Below are 18,414 nucleotides of genomic sequence, written 5' to 3' on the forward strand. Positions count from 1 at the left end.
ACTCTGATTAAGAGTCTACAATGTAAACAGAGATTTTTTTATGACCTTAATCCGGCTAAAATCATAATCGAAGTAAACACAAATCAAATTAAGACATGTGGAGTATTCCTATTTTAGTTGCATTATTGAAGTGCAGTACAGACATGTAAACACCTTAATCAAACTATTACCAACGTGCAGGACTTTTCGCCGCATTTTGCGACAGGATACACACAGCAGTGATCAACCGTTTGACGGCAAATAAAAGAGCTTCAACACCACCGTCGTCTGTATGCACATACAAATAATTAACTGGACTTGAAGCTTTCATAAAATTAAAAATGAAATGCCCAAAACTGTATATGCCATCATCACGAAGACTAACTATGTTTATATGTGAAATTTTGGAGGAGACATCGGATAGCGTCGCGTGGTGACGTAATGACGCATGCCATTAATCGATCTATGTACTATAACATGTAAAACGGGAACATGAAAGGGTTATTCTAAAAGCAACTCATGTGAACACTTTAATCATAATATTCAGAATAAGGTAAACAATTAGATTACTGATGTCCATGTAAACGTAGTCATTGATTGTCTTCTGGACAACTGTCAGCTCAGCTGTCTTCTCCATGATTGTGTAGCCTAGTGAACCAAACTGAGAGACCATTTTGAAGGCTCAGGAAACATTTGCAGGTGTTTTGAGTTGATTAGCTGATTGGCATGTCACCATATTCTAATTTGTTGAGATAGTGAATTGGTGGGTTTTTGTTAAATGTGAGCCGAAATCATCAAAATTAAAAGAACCAAAGACTTAAACTTCTTCAGTCTGTGTGCATTGAATTTAATTAATACACGAGTTTCACAATTTGAGTTGAATTACTGAAATAAATGAACTCTTCCATGACATTCTAATTTATTGAGATGCACCTGTATATGAATATAAATATATACATGTAAATTTTTAAAATATGTTCTGTATGTGTGTGTATTTATATATACATAATAAATAAACAGTACACAGACATATATTATGTAAAAAAAATTGTAAAAAAACTTTTATTTTGATTAATCGTTTTACAGCTCTAATTAAAAGTGCTACCAATAAAAAAAAAATTTTCATCTGGTGTTCAGATCATTTTAATTTAAGATGCTTTTAAGTAATAAATGAACAATATAGTCTTAATATAATAATCTAAATGATATCAAATTTCCTAATGTTTGAACCTAGACTTTTACGGTTAAAAAGACTATGAGTTTGAATGTATCAGTTTATCAAAACATTGGTGGGAAACCTTAAATATTTGTGTATCATCAGATGAAGTTTCTAAGTATTAAAATACAAAAATGCTTAAAAAGTGGCTCTTAAGTAAATTGAGGAAGTAATTTCTTACAGTGTACATGGCTCACATGTCAATGTGAATGATTACTTATCTCAGGTCTCAGTCGCCGAAGATCTCTCTTTGCATCCCAATCGCTTAATCACGTGTCAGGTTCAGCGCAAGAAGGTCATGTGGGTTACGTGCAGCAGACGAAACTGTAATTAGAGCGCAGGTATCCCACAAGACCTCGGGTCAGGTACACAGTGCAAAACCAAATTAGTATCCGTCCGTCGCTGGGGACGCAGGTCACACTTCGACGTACTCTGATAAGGGAAAAGTGCACACAAAGCTATAGATTAGAGGCTTTAATTTTAGGATGGCGAAAGCTTTACCTCAGCTCTGTCACTTGTGCTGCCAGCTTCTAGAGTTGTTATTCAGAATGTAAAAGGTCAGATTTTCTTTTAGCGTCTATTAAACTCATACCTGGAGCCTTCACGGAGGCATGTAGCCTGGAGAGGTCATGGAGTCCTTGTGGGTAAAGAAAGTTTAATTAGAAATCTGTTTACATGTTCTCAAAAAATGTCATTTATTGTGTATGTGTACCTTGTTTTTTATGTTTACATACAATACGTGGGAAAAATATTTTAGGTACATCTATGCAGATTCACATTTTTGTGATGCATAATATCTGCATTGCAGAATCATGAATTATTATGGATGTATCTTATTGGACCAATATGTAGATTCAGTAACTGTGTGCACTGAAAATAGTGTGGAATACCTTAAAGGGGTAGTTCCTCACAATTGTTTATTCACCTTTATTTGTTTCCAAATCAGTAAACTTACTTTCTTCAGTGGGGCACAAAAAAAGATTTTTTTGAAGAATGTTGGTGTCCAAACAATATTGGACTTTTTTTTTTGGCGAATAAAGGTCAAGTTGAGGCCCTTAAGGTTTCCTCTTTTTAGTGGAGTGGAGCCATTTAAAACGTGTGAGAAGTGTAATTTAGTGCAATTTAGCATCATATTTTACAACTTATGGCAAATTGTCAGAATGTTTTTTTTTCTTCTTTTTTTTCCACTTTACATATAAAAAAATCAATTTAATAAAACAGTCAAAGTGATAGTTCTCCCAGAATGAAAATTACCCCATGATTTACTCACCATAGACCTATTTACTCCCCAATGCTAGCCATAGAGTCGGATGAAGGAACTAAAAAAATACTTCGGTGTTCATTTGTACATCCAAACACTGAGCAACTATCATGCTTCGCTCGTTTGCAAGCCATGATGTCTCACGAGGAAAAAAAAAATATTGCGCTCGCCTCGCAAGGTAGTGTATCATTTTCTCATGGCAAAGCAGAGAAAGGGGAGGTAACCTTTCCCCGTATGACGACATAAAGGGAAGATTCCAGATTGGGTCATCTGAGCTTTCATTTTCTCAAAGGCGAAGCAGGATACCCAGGGCTCGGTTTACACCTATCGCCATTTCTAGCCACTGGGGGACCATAGGCAGGCTAGGGGAATTCATATTAATGTTAAAAAACCTTATAAAGTGAAATTTTCATGCCATGGGACCTTTAACATACATAAAATATATTTGATGTAGACTCCCATTCATTCCCATTCAATGTTATTTTTTCCATAATTAATCACACCAAATTAACATGTTAAATCGACGTCGCTGTTGCAGCCTTTTTATAAAAGCAATAAGCAACAGTGACAGTGAAGACATTTTAGGCCTTCAACTCTCAGCATTCACTCTGAGAGACACAACTCTGTGCATGGTACTTAGTAGCAGTCCCCTTTCAAATCTCCTCAATATTTTGCCGCACAAAACAGAGAATGACTTCTCTCCTGACTCGCCTCTCTCTTTGATTTGCTCTTATCGGTTCTGTGGAATCGTGAAAGGCAGCCGATGGAGAAGAGGAGAGAGAGTAGGAGGGAGATAAAACACTTTTATTCGTCCTTAAATCCTCCGAGAAATGAGAGAGGGTGAGATGTCACAGTGGGACTGTAATGAAGAGCGAGCGCTAGAACATGCTCCATTGGATGAGTGTATCCCTTCTTTATTGAGTGTATCTCCTTGGGGGAAATGGAGTGAGTGAGGAGGGGAAGACCTTGGAGAGTGGCATCAACTGGGACACACACACAGCTTCAGTCCCGAAGAGCATTTACCCTTGGAGCTGTTACCTTTATGCCGTGTTGGTGACAAATAAGAGAGAAACAGAGATTTGAAGTTCCTGCATGAATTAGGGACCAGAAATGCGATCGAGCACAGGGTAAAAGGCATCTTTTATGTAGGATGTACAGTTACAGGTGCAGTGAAGTCCAGTCGCTGAACTGCAGAATGTGGTATCTTTGGCTTTCATTACACTGTCCCTGGAACTTCAAGGGTCTCTGTTGTGTGGAAGCAATTGTGTTTTCAGGTCACTGTGGGTTATGAGGGCGGCTCACATTTACACAATATTCAGCAGAGTTTGTTTTATTTATGTGCTTTTTCTTAGCTTCACAGCTAGAACACAATGCTTTTGCAGTGTTGAAGGTTTTAAATTGTGTATTTTCTTAGGGTGAATAAATGTCACATCAGCCCTGTCTTAAATAACTTGAATGCACCGAGACATCTAGAAGTTCAGTGCGCATTGTGATTCTGGCCATGAGTTTGCTGTGGTTGAATTGTGAGAATCACAAAAGATTTATTTTGTTGTAGGGCAAAATCTACAAAGTAAGACATGCTCACAGATGAATGATCGGCATGCCTTTTACTAGTCTGTCTGCACTAACATTGAAAAGTTTGGGATTTTTTAAATAACAATATAATACTTATATTCAGCAAGAACACACCAAATTGTCATTTTCTAAACAAAACATTGATATTTCAAATAAATGCTGTTCTTTTGAATCTTCTGTTCATTAAGGATTCCTGAAATAATGTATCACAAAAATATTAAGCAGCACAACTGTTTTCAATATTGATGATAATAATAAATGTTTCTTGAGCACCAAATCAGCATATTAGAATGATTTCTGAAGGTGATGACTGCTGACAACTCAGTTTTACCATCATATGAATAAAATGCATTTTAAAGTATATTAAAATAGAAAGCAGCTTTAAATTATAATAATATTTCACGATAGTGTTCCTGCAACCTTCTCAATGGTATGATGCAACGTAATATTGTCAAGCATTCCTTTTAAAGTTCTGATCAGTCTTTCAAAATTACCTTGAGTTCAAAGTCCACAGCTGCTTTTTTAGCTGCAGACTTCTTTTTTTTTTCCAGACAAAACTTATAATTCTTATAATAGGCTTTTTTTTTGGTGCATAATTGTTTTCTATTTATGAAATTCATTTATATATATATATATATATATATATATATATATATATAAAATAAAATTGTAATTTATTTTTCGCCTAGTCAATACTGTCAGTCAGAAACAAACTCTTAATTACATTATACAGCTGGGCAAAAAGCCATTAATGTTGATTTTACTGAAGTCAAATCATTTTAAATCATACAATCTGACAAGCAACAATCACTAAGAACAGAAAACAGACATTATGTAATTTAATTTAAGTTTAATGTTGCTAGTGGTTCAGAAATTGCTTGATAAGAAAAAAAGTTTATCATGATTTAATCAGTTGTCACATTTCTATTTTTCACAGTGAGTCTCTGTATTATTTACTGTGTCCTAATTTATTTGAGCTGGCCGTCACTATTCATAAATCATTTGAGTAAATGAATCAGATTTTGCAGTATACAGCAGACTGTTCTTTGCCTAACTAGTGTGCAGTTAGGCATTAACATGAAAACGAAATAACAAGTTCCTTGTTCACAGCAGACAGGGTTTCTGCACAGGAGGAGCTGTCACACGGATTGTCAAAACAAAGCCGCTCCGGGCGTGAAAATTGTCCCACATTCATGCAGTCTGTCCCCTGCCACACCACTGCATGCGCTTTGCAATCAGGAGGGAGCAGAGAAACCCCTCTTGACCCTGCTAGGTGTTTGGGGAGCACAAAGAAAGAAAAGCTAGAGAAAGACTTAGAAAAAAGAGCCAAGACTGTATAGAAGGTGGATGAAAAGGTGGTTTTTGGCTGTCACAGGTCTAGCTGATAGAAAGCCTCAGGCCTGCCTGTGCTTTCTCCCCAGATGCATAGCGACTGACAGCCTTCTTTAGTGACACGGGATGCTGTTCTCCGTCTACAATCCGGAACATATTGACACTCCAGTCATCTGCCAGCGTGCCACAGGCTACATGTAGGATCAGTTTTTCTTCAATATCCATCGCTGACTTGAGGTTTTTTTGTAGGTTTCTCTCTCTCATCTCATTATCTCGCTCATTCTCTTTAATAATATGTATGTGCATTTAGATAAAATTACTGTTTACAAACAAATGCTTAGCAGATGCTTTAAAGTTCTTGAGGCAGCTAGAAAAGATCTGTTTTAGATCAGCACTTAATTCAGATTGAGCTGAAAATGACCAAAAACGTCAAAACTAGTGCTATCAAACGATTAATCGCATACTAAATTAAAGTTTTTGTTTACATAATGTGTGTGTACTGTGTATATTTATGTATATATAAATACACACACATGCATGTATATATTTCAGAAAAATGTTATGTTTATATATTAAATATATTTATTTATAATATAAATAATATGAATATAAATATAGACATGTAAATACATGTAAATATTTTCTAAATATATACTGTATGTGTGTGTATTTATGTATACATAATAAATATACACAGAACACTCACATATATTATGCAAAGAAAAACTTATTTTGTGTGCGATTAATCATTTGACAGCACTAGAGAAAACAGAAAAAAAGGGCTGTGGTGATAAAAGGTTTGAAAACTTTGACATCCATAATATGCACAGGGCTCGATTAGACTATATGTGAGTGAGGATACAAAAATGCGGATCTTTAGTTTTCACAGAAGTCCTGGAGCTGTCAAAAGTCCACTGGATGACATGTTTTATGTCATGCAGCAGACTTCTGCTGAAATGAACGTGCAAGCATTGTTTATTTACTTACAGTACCATTGTAAAAGTACAAAGCGGGTTGCAAATCTGTAAACTTACCCTTTAATAAGACTGTATGAATCACAGCTGCATATCTCCCAGAGAACACTGCACAAACCCTGAAGTCACAAATTGCTTATTTGACATTTTAAAGCACAACTGCAGTCACAAATAAATTAATTACATAATTTATTATCTTACAGCCACCAGTGTGTGAAACATACTTGCGTTTTGTGAATGGATATGAGAATGAATACCTTGAAACAAATCAAAAACGTGATTTGTTCAGTGTTGTGAGGTTAGAGATTTGCACCAATTAAATCATGTCTTTACCATTTTCCTTCCAACAGAGTGCCTGGGAATATCAGACAACTAGACGCTCTAGTCAATGCAGTCGATGTGGAGATGGGACTCCGCAAAGACGAGTAATTAGGCCTGTGGCAGAAGTCCAGCCACCCCATGCCTCAGTGTGCGTGTGTGTTTGAGCCAACGACTGGTTAAAGTGAGTATTAACAGAGGCGTACAATATGACAGAAAAGCTTTTTTAAAATTCCAGTCATATGGGTGATATTTACGCCTTGCTGTGTTCCAGTCCTTCTGGGCTCAGGGAATGGCAGAAATAGATCAGACTGTGCAGTGTAGAAAAAAATGTTAAAGGTATAGTTCACCCAAAAATGAAAAATTCTGTCATCGTTTTCTCACCTCAATTCAATTTAAACCTGTATGACTTTCTTTATTAAAAAAAAATTCAGAAACAATATCTTTATTATAAATTGAACGTAATTGTGGTTTGATGTTGTTTTTGTACCACACTGTACGTTGAAAAGTTTCTTTTGTATATTTTCTTTCGTATATGTGTTCCACAGAAGAAAGTACAGAATGATGTTTGGAATAACGTTTGGAATAACATGAGACTGAATGATGACAGAATTTTCATTTTTGGGCAAACCATCCCTTTAAGTCACATTTCTAAACACAGCAAGATGATGCAAAACTTTCTTAATTATTATAGCTCGCGGGGAAGAAATCTAACAGCCTTCTAAAGTGCAGTCAGAGATATTGAGATTGCAATAGAATATGTCTAAATTAATTGTAATATAATTATTTGACACACAAGTTAATATAAATATATATTTATGTCATATTTATGTAAATATAAATTTATGTCATGACAACTCTCGGAGGGATTGGCATGGTAATATACATGACAATGTTAATGTATTTGGTCTTGGCGGAATAGATTTGCTGTACCGAGATTTGCTACTGCCAATACATCCACAACATACTGCTGTGAGCATGTAGGAAATACTGCTGCTGCACATATAACACATATGAATAACCCCCATATAGCATACATGAATCGCCTCATAGCAGATCTATACAGGTGGAGCTAGGGACGGTGGAGGATTTCTGAAGTGCGTTGCGAACTGCTACAGCAAACAAAAGCCAGGTATTTGAATATTGAGCAGTGAGCTCATTGGCTACTGATACAGGAGAAAACCAATCAGCTGTGCCAGGTGATAATGATGTCATTAGGTCAGATTGAGTTAGACCTGTCAGACTGCGCCATCTAGAGTTTCATACCAGAAATCTGTATACACACACACACACACACACACACACACAATGCAGTGAGTAAATGTAGGCCTAATGAACAATGTTCACTGTTCTTGTCTCTTGAAAAGAGCCAGACTCAAAATCTCTTTCAGATAAGGTGTATAAACGCGCAGGTGGTTTTACAAAAGAATCCATCAGAACCTTCTTTTTCCAGCAATAGAGCTTAATGCAGGATCATTAATCAAAATAATGAGAAGAGCATGACTATAAAGAGAGGCAGGTTTTTACATTTTCTGAAGAGTGGTGCACACTTATACAAAGTTAAATTGCCACTGTGGTTGCTAAGGTATTCTGGGGCAGTTTCTAGGATGTTGCTAGGGTGTCGATACTAATTCTAGCCAAAAGTGCCCACTGCAAGTCTGGTGATGTTTATACTCCCAAAATTTTGTGGCAAATGAAATACAGGCAGGATGACAATTGGGAAGAAATCTAAAGCACAAACAACTTACGCAACACTGCCTTTATTACATTTTCATCTATTCAACTTCTTTATTTCAGATTAATCTCAAACAATCACCCGTGCGCGATATACTGGTATGTGGCCTGATTCTAAAACAATATCCCACAGATCCATAAACGCAATTTCCTGGTGATGGAGTGATTTCAGGCATATGCGCAAGCTGGAGAACTTTGCTCCTGGCCAATTGAGTACGATGGAGGTGGGAGGCGAGGCTGGTATACATAAGTATTTGCTATTTCGTTTTATGACTCCCAAAGGAGGGATATCAAAGAGAGGAGAAGAACAGAGGAAAACAGGGCGAATAAAAGAAGGATGCAGAGATATTGTATCGACTCTACTGGGGCACATTACGGAAATGAATAAACTTAATTCTTGTTATGAAAACAAAAACCTACTATAAAGAGACAGACAAATCGAAAGAAAGAAAGAAAAGAAAGCTTTTAAAGATGTTAAATGAAAGAGCGAAGCAGGGAGTAATGATACTAGGTGATGTAAGAGGCATCTTTAAATCATTCTTCATTTTTAAACGTGCCGTCTGTGCTTGAGACTATATTAGACTATTAGGCTATCTATTCCAAACACATCATAATTTCTAAATTATATTTTTCAAGATAAATGGGAATATTTTCTGCTCTCCCACCCTCCTTCCCTCTTTTTTTTCCCTTCATCTGATTTCTCCTCTCAGGGACAAGCTGTTTCTACGCATGAACTTGCACCAGAACATCACTATACAGTGCAAAGGTCATACTGTACAATGCTCTGTCTCATTTTTTCAGATTCAAGACTAGATGAAATCAGTCACAGAAATGTATATGCACAAAAGGGTCCAAAATCTGAGATTGTTTTGAAAAATCTTGGATTATATATGTGACCCTGGACCACAAAAGCAGTCTTAATTGTCAATTTTTCAAAATTTATACCTCATATGAAATATATTTTATATATATATATATATCAAATATATTCATATATTTTATAAGATTTATACCTTTAATAAATAAGCTTTCCATTGATGTATGGGTTTTTAGGATATGACAATATTTGGCCGAGATACAACTATTTGAATATCTGGAATCTGAGGGTGCAAAAAAATCAAAATATTGAGAAAATTGCCTTTAAAGTTGTCCGAATGAAGTTCTTAGCAATGCATATTACTAATAAAAAATGAAGTTTTGATATATTTATGGTAAGAAATTTACAAAATATCTTCATGGAACATGATCTTTACTTAATGTCCTAATGATTTTTGGCATAAAAAAAAAAAAATCGATAATTTTGACCCATACAATGTATTTTTGGCTATTGCTACAAATATACCCCAGCGACTTAAGACTGGTTTTGTGGTCCAGGGTCGCATATACTTTTATTGATTTTTGATGATGATGATGATGATTGAGGTTTCTGCAACAGTTGAATAAGAATTGAATGAGAAAATATGTCACAAAATTTGTGACATTAAAGTATAACGACATACCAAATGCTAAAATCTACTTACATATACATATATACACACACACACATACAATTTGTAACTTTAAAAAAGTAAGATACATTTTTTCATAAAAAAATTGTAATGAAAATGATAAAGAATTAATGTAATTTTAAATACAATTTTTACAAAGTTATAAATAAACATTGCGTATGAGTGTGTGTATCGATAGATAATTTTTTTTTTTTTTTTTTTTTTAAACAATCTCTATATGTAATTTAAATAAAAACATGTTAACTCACACAGAGTAGTAGTAATCACCCATTTTGTGCTAGCCTTTCATGTCACGGTCTGTGACTTTCATCCTCTGCAGGAAACAGTACTATTTTCCTTCTCACATTCACAGCATCCAATTAAAGCTCCTCTATTACACACACACACACACACACACACACACACAGTCAAATTCAAAGAGGACCAAGAGTCCCAACTGCTCAAGGCCAGATTATATCTCCATGAGCACCCATCAATCATACACAAAAATTCTGAAATTAAAATATTCCCTCCTAGATTTGACATTGTGTCTTTGTTCCCAATCCTGTGTTCGCATAACAACAGATGTAGCCAGCAATAACCCTCATCTACTTCTAGTGGAAGTCACATCACTGTTTCGATAGGCTGATGTTGGCATAGCAACAGTAGAACTGAAGATATTCCGCTTCAATTGTTTTATTACCCAGCCTTCCCTTGGCAGACTCTTTGCAGGCATGACAGTGACAATAATGAACCAGCAAGAGAAGTTTGAACTTTAGGTGATTTTAATCATGTTTTACTCCATTTCTTTAATCAGAGATAGTTCGGCATGATGCGTATGCTGTGTTGTCTTTCATCTTTTAAATTGGTTTTGAGAAATATTATGATCTCATTTTAACATGATTAGAATGGCGAACAAGCTCAGGTTAGGTTTTCACAATGTAAGAATTATGCTGATGTTCAAAAAAATGCATCTACTTTACTGACAAAATCCTTTCCTCAGTACACTGGATCAAATTTAATCTCGTCTGTTTAGAAATGGCCCCTTGTCTGGAGATGAGTTGTCACAGTAACACTCCTCTAAGTGCTGTTGGCTCTTTTAAAGTGTGACAGACTTGCGGTTTTAAGCAATAAATGGATTTTAAATGGTTTTAAGTTCTGAGTGCTAATTAAAGAACTGCCTGCACATCCACTCAAAATAAGCTTTTAAGAGTCCAGACTCTTTCACTCAGCATATGCTTGTGTGTGTGCATGAATACATGCATGAGTGACTGTGTGTTTATGTGCACACATACTCTATGCATGTCTGTATCAATGCGTCTATAATTTTTTTTCCTTGTCTTTCTTGTTAAAGTAATATGAAAGAAAAAAAAATCTAAAGCATTTTTACAATAATTTCCATTTAAACAAAGTCTATTTAAATAATCAATTTAAAGAGAGTATATAAATGTATGTGCATATATATTTGCATATGCATGTGCATACATATATGTATTGCTTGCTATATGTTAATATAGATTGTCTTCTAATACTACTGTCTGTAATGAATGTGATATAATGTGCTTGAATCAACTTCTTTTAAGGCTTTTTTCAGCAAATGTTGATAAATGTGATTAATTTGCTTTAGTATTTGGCATGTCATGTAATTCTTTAAAGTTCATTTTTAATCAGACATCCCTAAAATAGATATATTTTAAGAATTAAAGCCTGTCCTTAGTTCTAGATTGGTTAATACATTAGTTTTCTAGTGCATACAAACCCTCATTTCACAGTCTGGGGGTCGTATGATAGTGTGGAAAAACTTATCAATTCACTTTAGATTTCAATCCAGACCTCCCTGCACTGCTCCCTCTCTGTCCCTCTTTCTCAACCCCCAAACCCCCTTTTGTTCCTTTCCCAGCCTCACTCTCTGGAAATGTCTCAGAAGGAAATGAGGTGAAAAGTTGGCTTTAATGGAATAAATGTCTGCAGTAAGCTTATACCGGTTCTGCGTCAGGTTCTCACGGGAGGTCACAGCGCATTAACCCGCTCCGGTATTCACTTTGACTAAAGGTTGAGGAAAAAATCTGCAGTGCTCCTCACGGATCATCGCCGCTGGTTTCAGCGCTCACCTGAACCATGTTGTCGGCAAATGAGTTAAAGTTGCTATTTCTTCTAGCTTTTCACTGTTTCTTTTGCCTCACAGGTTCCTGTAGTGTGGATAGGTTGAAAGACTAAATGGACTCAAAGGCGAGCACGTCTTCTCAAGAACTCAGATGTGGTTTTTGTAGCCGGTGCTTTGATGTGTCTCTTTGTGTGTACCTTTGCCCTCCTTTGATTGTTCCCTCTCTACTTTCCTGGATGTAAACGCCTACACAAGTTGATGTCACATTAGTTTCAAACAAAAACAAGTGAAAACCTTTTGGAAATGGCTGGTGGCTTATCTTCTAGGATGCAGAAGAAAGATCCTGGAAGTCTTCACATCCTTATCTTCAACTGATTTACTGTACTTTTGATGCTTCATGTAAATACTCCCTGTTTTTGATTTTTTATTTTTTTTTCCTTATGTAGCTTTTCCTGGGGTATTTAGGGTTCTGCTCATCATCGTCAAAGGTTTCCTTATTCGAGAGCAGCAAGGTTTAAGGGCCGGTTTGGCAGCCTGGCTCCAGCACCAGCCCCACTGGAAAAGGAGTAGGCCTATGTTTCAAGATACTTTGTTCTCTTGTCTGCATGTCTCTCTTGCTCACTCATAGGCATTGCTAGGCCATATTTACTGTAGGAGGACTTCAACCATTGTCTTTTCATCTCAGACCCTCTAAAAGTCTATTTACTCTGCTGTCAGCCCTTTTAAAAATCAGTGATTATGTGATCTTCATGTTTACTGAGAACAGCAGCTGCAGTAAGCTATCACAGGTTATTTCACTCCAAATCCTCTCCTTATCAGATGTTTGAAACGTCCCTGTAGTTGTTGGCGGACATGGTCAAAGGTGATATAAGGTGGCAATGCATAAAGCTGTCACAGATGTCACTTGCTTGAATGCTTGTTGCATTGAAATCCCAAAATAAAATGCAACCAAATCTACTGTTATTGAAATACATGTAACACTTACAAAAGTATGCAATTTGACATTTTATATATAGCTATGTATATGTGTGCTTAAAGAGAATTTAGTACAATGGCAATACAAGTGACTCACTTTAATGCTTAAAGTACAGTGTTAAAAAAAAATGTATTGTCTTAATGATCATTTTCTAAGTGCGCCAATTTAAGCAATTGTGCAGTTAAATAAAGGCTGGCATTGCTCTCCTGTTCACTGTCCAGTGCTTTTCTTTTTTGCTGACACTCTTGGGTACTTAGCATAAGCACTAAGCATTACAGTGAGTCACAATGTACTGCCATTGTATTAAATTCACCCAATCGGATATTAAATGATCACCTTTCGTGTTTGCAGAAGAAAGAAAGTGTCTTTTAGTCCATGTATGTTTACTTTGAGGCATGCATTTATATGTTGGTGTACTCCTAAATATTGACAGTTTACTTTTAGCAGATATATATTTAAAATATATTTCTCTGTAACAGTCCAAAATATTGATGACTTCAATATTAAAGCACTAAACAGATTTTTGTCCACTCATGTCAGGAGTGCTCTCTTTCTCTCTCTCTCTCTCTCTCTCTCTTCCTCTCTCTCTCTCCATTGAGTTCACAATATTGTTCCCACTCTGGATCGACTCTATTAGATAAGATCTCATCTCAGCTTACTCTTCTCACACACATCGCAATCACTTACTAACACACACCCCAATCCCGCCTCAAGCCACCTCTCTCATCGTTTTTGCCAGAGCATTCAGCCAAACTCTCTGATAAAGCACGCCATCAGGACTGTTATCCAGAAAATGGTGATATATTAGACCACAACACTGCAGAAACCAATGTCAGTCTCTAATAAAATAAATATTATGCTTGATTACTCTTCAGAATGCTGCTAGTCACCAACAAGTTGCCCATATGTCCTATGTATTTTCTCCCATTCATCATACGGATGGTGGTCATTCATCATCAACACCAGCTTTGTTTTTAGTAGAGTTTTAGGGGCCATTCATACAGAAACACACAGTGTTTGCCATATGCGGATTCTCTAACCTGCAGAGGGCTTTCGCCTAAAATGTCCCGGTGTGCAGCGTATCGATTGGACTCAGTTTTTAGGATATATGTCTGTAAATTATTTGCTACTGCAAATGTCTATTTTATGGTTAATTCGCATGGATAAGCAATATATAGAAATTGATGGGCGATCCTCCTGCACACTGCTGGCACAGGTAATTTACCTAAAAGAAATTTTACCTAGCAGAAATTGCTTAGAGTACAATATACAATAAATAAATCTGTATACCTATACTATATACTCTATACTATATTGCATTAGAATCCAATGTCTTATAACATCATCTTTCTCAAAGCAACTGTATAAATACTTGAAAATAAAACTTTGCATAATTAAGTCCTTAAGTCTGAATATGTTGCAAAGTGAATGTTTTTTTTTTAAGCCTTTACAATGAATAAGAACTGGAGCTTTTAAAAGGATTATTCACCCTAAAATAAAAATGTACTTAAATTTATGTACCCTCATGTTCCAAACTTGTATGATTTTGCAAAGTGAGATGCTGCAAAAGACGCGTTTACATAGAAAAATTAATGTTGAGCAACTTTAGACATATTGACATGGCAGTCTATTTTTTGCTCTGAGAACAAAAATACTTCCAAATGAAACCACAGCGGAATGACAGTTCTTTGTTTCCCAGCAACACACAGTAATGTAATTTTCTTTTCATTTCTGAATGAATTAAATATATATATATATATATATATATATATATATAATATAATATAATATATATAAATATATATTTTAAACTAAATTGTCACCCATAAAGACAATCAATTGTTTAGTTTCTGAATGAGTGAACTGGTCGAGTAGAAGATTCAGTGACTCACTCAGAGTCACTCATTCAGTGACTCATAAAGAGTCACTTGTTTCATTCCTAAATGAATCAATATTTTTGTCACTTGTGGAATAATGTATCTCACAAAAGGGGCACAAAAAAAAAAAAACAGATATATAGTTGGTTCAGTTGTTGAGGGAGGAACAGATTTAGCCAGCTGTTTGGTTACCCTCTCCAATCTAATTGGTTAACCTCTCGTCTTCACTCGGGAAGTGTGGCTGAAGCCACAACGTTGGTTCTTTAACCTCTACAGAAATATGATCAATGGATCACTGTAAGATTTCTGTGTCGAAACGGACACAGATACGCCATTGAATCAACTCATCACGAGGTCTAAACTCATCATCAGAATCACGCGATGTCAATATTCTGAGTGGTTTCCTGTCAGCGCTTTTCTTATCTACTCAAAAGAGAGGTAATGACTGACTCAATCTGGAAAACGACAAAGATCTTTTGTATCCAGAACTGAAAGAATCCTTTCACAACCCGAGAGGAACCTCATGGTTGCGATGTATGGATCAGTATATCCACCGGAAAAATACAATTAAATCAACTGACACCCTCAGGCATGCAAACACAGGATCTGCAATGTGACCATACCTGTCAACACTCCCGTTTTTCCCGGGAGTCTCCCATATTTCACACCCATCTCCCTCCCCCCTCCCATCTCCCATTTTGTTATTTCTCCCAGGAAACTCCCGTAATTTGTATGGCCCAAATCTAATTATATGAATATTCACATCAATATTTTATTCCAAAGTTGTACAGTTGCCAGATCTTGTATGAAACGCATCACCTCACACAATCGACACAATACACAAATTTCAAACCATTTGTGACCTCAACCTGGCAACCTACAACCCAGTTGCGCTGTAGATTTCTGCGCAAGTAATAGACGCGGGAAGTTGAATTAGTGGTAGAATGGAAGAAGAGTCAGGTGGAGCTCCGCCGAGGCACAAAAGGGCAACACATACTATAAACACACAATGTTAATGTTATGTACAATGTTACAATGTAATGTAAAGTAATTTGTTCCACGGTGTTTAACTGCTGTGCAGTGTTTTTGTTTAATTTCTAAAAAAAAAAAAAAAAAGGAACAGTTATAATAATAATAATAATAAAAAAGAAACATGAGTAAGTCACGTTATCATTCTTTTTATTTTTATGAATAATTATTTATTATATATGTACTTATGTGTAAACCGCCCCCATCTTTAGCATCATATGAATGATAATAACACTTTATAGAAGTTTTAACAGAACTTCCAGAAATGTTTCTCCACGTGATAAATTGAGTAGTATGTGTTAATTTGTGTCCAAAGAGGAACAGTACGGGGCGGGGTTCCGCCCTGCAGGGACAATTTGATTGGATCAATTGCCGTGGGACGGACAAAAATCAGCCTGCTTTAAGAACCAGGGACACACAGCTTGCTTGGCTTGCTTGCTCTCTCGATCTTTGGCTCTCTTCATAGTGCTCACAGCTATAACATCAGGCTATGAGACTCCAGAACCCAAACTCTTCGTCAATTTCGTGACTCCAGAAATCGTCAAAGCTTAGTCTTTGCAAACAGAAGCTACGAAGAACTTTCAGCGCTTCATCACACTCAAGGAACCAGGCAACAGCCAATCGTCAGAGGGCATCCCCAGAAACGCGTCAGACCACGACCGTGTCAGCAGCCAATCAGCAACCCGTGGTTCCCTCAACCAGGAAAGAAAACCAGCCGAAAGATCAGCTGTCAACTCAATTGCAAGTAAAACAAAAAAAATCTCCATATCTTGCTGAACTGGTTGAATTCATCTTTAAGCAGTAAAGATCGCTAAGAATCTTTGCTTGTGATTTCCTCAAGTTGAATTTAGAGACCTCGCACTTCATGCAAACGCAGCGACTCATTTCCTGAACCTTGTGTGTGTGTGTGTGTGTGTCCATTGATTTCAGTTCCATGTGTTTATCTTAGAAATGTATTAGAGTAGCTCAAATAAAGTATGTTTCATTGATAAAGAAGCATTGTCTTTTGTGGTGTATTTTAAAGTCAAACTTTGCCCAGACCCTTGTTACCTTTGCTCAAAATTAACCTATACCAATTTTGTATTATTGTCGTTGACCACGAAGTAATATAAACAGAATTGTTAAGATATACTGATTTTAATGCTCGCTGGACGAACCATTGATAATGTATAAATTCTGAATTTTGAATTAGAATCAATTTAATCAAATCAATATAGAATTTTTAACAATCGATTCCCCAAAAGCTAAAATAAGAGCTAAATCCTTAAAAGTTCTTACAACACTATCGCCTCACAGCAAATCCACCATGTGGATGCACTGATCGGCTGTCGCCCTGGGGTGGGCCACCCGCTAGATCATTATAAGCATGCTACTAAAGAAACTGACATCCGGCATGTGGCTGACACATTGATGAACCAGCGTTAGACCTGGGAAATACAGCCGCCTTGACACAACAGAAAAAGACAAAGTCAAACACAAAGTGATTGCAGAAAATCCATCCTGCGATCACATCAGCACAAATCCAACACATAGCGGTAAACAAGCAGAATCGAATGTGCTAGGAGACATGCTTGGACGGATATTAATAAATTAGAGAGATTGACATACTTTTGGATTCCCATTGGATTATTTAAGTGTGCTTGACAGTATTGCCCTTTTTTAAATCAAAGATCAAAGAGCCTCCAGAGCCCTAAATATGTTCATCAAATGAAGATGTGTCCACATCTTGGATTCCATTCAGAAACGTCCCAAGCTTTCACTGTGTATCTCATGCTTGGCAAAGATGCACAAATAAATCAATTAGGAAGGCCCACATGATTCAAAGCAATCATTTCCTTTAAACCGCGTGAGTAAACTCGTCTAATAAGATTATTTTACGGTGCTGTGGCTATAGCTTCATCTGCATGTGGAATTGAGCATGGCTGGCCAGGTGTGTCTCTCTCCATGTGTGTATGTGAGGGGTGCAGGGGTCTGATCTGGTCTGGCTCGACTCCAGGTCCTTCTTTCTCACGGTAATTGATGCTGGCTGTGGCGAGCTGTCGTCTCAGCCCGGCCAAGCAAGAGAATTATTAGAAATGCAGTAATGCAGGTTGACAGATCTGTGAAATCAAGACCGGGCTGGTCACAGTTCAAAACTGCCATTAAAAGAGTCTATTGGCAAGAGTCTGGACAAGCTTAGAATAATAAGGCATATTCTATGGGTCGATAAATGGGCATATTTTTTTTGTTTTTGAATTAATTTGATGAGAATTTCAAGTTTGTTGATAAGCATTAATAGTGATGGTCAGCATGTTGCACGCTCGCATTCCACTGCATTCCTCATCAGCATGGAAGAGCAAGTGTGTGTTCCTGCTGACACTGCACAGATTCACACTTTAATCACTCCCATCAGCTCAATCAGCACCAAGCATCCATTTAGCTCACCCTTCTGGAGATGAAAGGGGAAAATCCAGGTCTAAATCTGATCTTTGTATCCCAGGGTTCTGGCTAAAGAAATAAAAAAGCTGATTATTTTGAGGTAAATATGTCTGTCCACAGCGTTCGGCCTCCTG

At 36.6% G+C, this 18,414-nt stretch overlaps 1 long non-coding RNA gene across 4 annotated transcripts in view; it reads left to right on the forward strand.

Annotated features, from left to right (window-relative positions):
* Positions 1-13,486, forward strand: part of LOC131545451 (uncharacterized) — a 65,496-nt gene extending 52,010 nt beyond the window's left edge. For 2 of the 4 annotated variants that reach the window (XR_009272431.1, XR_009272432.1), the window contains 3 exons: positions 5,453-5,608; positions 6,688-6,839; positions 12,427-13,486. This is a non-coding gene — a long non-coding RNA (uncharacterized LOC131545451). Of the gene's footprint in view, positions 1-5,452; positions 5,609-6,687; positions 6,840-12,061 lie in introns of all 4 variants that reach the window. The other 2 variants (XR_009272433.1, XR_009272434.1) reach the window with 2 other exon arrangements.
* The last annotated feature ends 4,928 nt before the right edge of the window (positions 13,487-18,414 follow it).

The sequence above is a fragment of the Onychostoma macrolepis genome, chromosome 08, assembly GCF_012432095.1.
Source record: "Onychostoma macrolepis isolate SWU-2019 chromosome 08, ASM1243209v1, whole genome shotgun sequence".
In the NCBI taxonomy this organism is placed as follows: Eukaryota; Metazoa; Chordata; class Actinopteri; order Cypriniformes; family Cyprinidae; genus Onychostoma; species Onychostoma macrolepis.